Source organism: Trichoplusia ni, chromosome 13 (assembly GCF_003590095.1).
Source record: "Trichoplusia ni isolate ovarian cell line Hi5 chromosome 13, tn1, whole genome shotgun sequence".
NCBI lineage: Eukaryota > Metazoa > Arthropoda > Insecta > Lepidoptera > Noctuidae > Trichoplusia > Trichoplusia ni.
Genome location: NC_039490.1, coordinates 4,424,368 through 4,427,037, shown reverse-complemented (window position 1 = coordinate 4,427,037; position 2,670 = coordinate 4,424,368). Strand labels below are relative to the sequence as shown.

Genomic DNA, 2,670 nt, shown 5'->3' with positions numbered 1-2,670 from the left:
GTCATGCATTGACAACAGTTTTATATAAGCCATTTTCACCCCACAATCAATGTTGAGAAGCCAACGCACTTATTACGTCTTCTTTCCGTTAGAGAAAGCCGTCGGCCACTATAGGCCGAAGGTACCCAGCAGTCGGTGCGTGAAGAATTGCTATGCATTGCCACGTACCGACTGTGTGCGGGAGACTTAACACGGCGTTTTTTTAATAGTCAGAAAGAGTGTGACGCTACCCGCATCTACCCCGTCTAACAAAAAAAAAGACATTATCTGAAACAATGGCACAAAGCAATCGTTGCTTGACTTTTTGCTTGACTAGCAGTCATTTTTACAAGCTTTAATGACTAAGTTTGCTAATCAATGCTTGTTCTTATGAGAAAGACATTTCTTCACAGTCGGACATTTAAAAATCAGTATATTGAAATAATTTGATCTTAAAACAATATTGAAATGCTTTTGCAATTTGTACCAAATAATTTATCGAAAAACATTACTCGATGAAAAATAACAGAATTTTCCTTTTTAAATTAAATAAGATTCTGAGAAAAGCACAATATAAAATTGCTGACGCCTGAATTTAGTATTGCTTACTATAAGTTTGTTTCAAAAAACTGTAGAGTAACGATTTTGTGTTTTATTATGCTAGAAATAAAGTCCACTTTCTGTAGTTCAAGTTGATTTAGAAATGTAATTGTCGAGATTTTTTTAAATTAGGGATAATGGGCTGAGTATTTAGGTTGTCTGCCAATACCTAATTTATAACAAAAAAGAAGTACAATTGTTTATTAAATAAAGGTGTATCTACAGTTTTGGGATCGCACGACGTTCATGACCCTGCGGAGTTGCGAAAATTGTACAATATTCATGTGCTTAGATTTTAATAAATATACAAACACACACAAGAGAGTGCACTATCCCTACTATTATTATAAATGCGAAAGTAACTCTGTCTGTCTGTCTGTTACGCTTTCACGTCTAAACCACTGAACTGATTTTAATGAAATTTGGTACAGAGATAGAGTTGACCTTGAGAAAGAACGTTAGAAGTAGAAGACGTAGAAGTTTTTATTCCGGACTTTTGAAGAGTTCTCTTGGCAACGCGATATAACCGACCTCGACGCGGGCAAAGCCGCGGGCGAAAAGCTAGTAATTTATATACGTATACTTTTGCATTTATAATGATTGTGTAAAAAATTGAAAACACTTATTAATACAGTGCAGTATGTATTATTGTTCAAGATCAATTTTAATAAGCCAAAAAGCGCATCGTCAAATGTTTTTTGGCAGCGGTGGGATTCGAACCCACGCCTCCGAAGAGACTGGTGCCTTAAACCAGCGCCTTAGACCGCTCGGCCACGCTACCACGAGAGATATATGACTAAATAACGATGTTATTTCAGTGATCAATTGTAATTTTGATTTTCAGAATATTATTGAAATATATAAGAATGAAAAGTTAAAGATATTAATATTTTCCTGCCTTTTATACTTCTTGACAAAAATCTACTGTTCGAAAGTTAAGGAGATTTAAGGGTTTTGTAAAATTTGTAACGAATTTGTAAAATTACTGCATATATACAATGTATATCATTAAATAAAAACTTGAAATTACTTAAAAAACGAAAAGTATCTTTACAATTCAATTAATTAGTGATGCATGAGTATATAATAAAAATAACTGGTTTTGTTGCTAACACAATTTCAATTTTTGTGCTTTGATCCTTTTTACAAAATAAAATTATTCTTCATAAACATAAATGAAAACAAACCGCAAAAACTACAATCTCCAACAACCACTATCACTATATATACATTCGAAACCCTATTTACTATAATCCCATTTTTACTTAAGCAGTTTAAACTTTTACATGTCATCAATACCCGTGTATGATGGTAAAACGCACGCGTACAGGTAGACAGCAATTATATTGATCGCCTCTATTCAGACGGCCATGTACAGTCAGTAACAAAAGGCCACGGACAATGGTCCTCTTTTTATATTGAAATTCAATTAGTAGTAACTTTATGATGACAATAGTTGCGCAAACTCCATAGATCTTTAAAAGAAACCAACTTTTGTCCTTAAACGTCAAAATGTTACATCAAAAAAATGTCACACTTTAAAAAAAAAGTTCCTCTATAAAGGAATTGACACCGACACTCAGATCAAGCATTCGTGAATCACAAAAAATGCTTGTCCTACGCGGGGATCGAAACGTCACGCTTAGGGGATTTGGCGTGGTGAACTCTACCATCCTTTTTTACCTGGAAGGAATCCTCATAGACTTCCTTCACTCTGCGGGAGGGGAAGGTTCGAGCCGTCATCATCATCATCATCTCAGCCTATAGTAGTCCACTGCTGGACATAGGCCGGTCCATATGTTCTCCAGCGCGACCGGTTCGAGCTGAGCCAGTTACCTTTAGCCGAGGCCCAAGCGGGAACTCTTCCAACCTTCGACTACCCGAACAGTCAAAATTACTGACAGGCACCATAATAGTGCCTAAATGAAAAACTCTATTAAACCAACGTGACGCAGCGCGTGACTTACTGTAGGCAACCGATGGCGTTTATAGGCGATCGACGTAAATAGCCTCTCGGCAGGTACGTGAATCCATTGTGCTGTAATGGACCGATTCCGCAACCACATTGAAATATCGCAGCGATTCTAAATG

The 2,670-nt window shown here is 36.4% G+C and overlaps 1 non-coding gene across 1 annotated transcript; it reads right to left on the bottom strand.

Annotated features, from left to right (window-relative positions):
• Nucleotides 1–1,278: 1,278 nt before the first annotated feature.
• On the bottom strand, nucleotides 1,279–1,360 carry Trnal-aag. Its single transcript has one exon. It is a non-coding gene; the product is annotated as a tRNA-Leu (tRNA).
• Nucleotides 1,361–2,670: the final 1,310 nt, after the last annotated feature.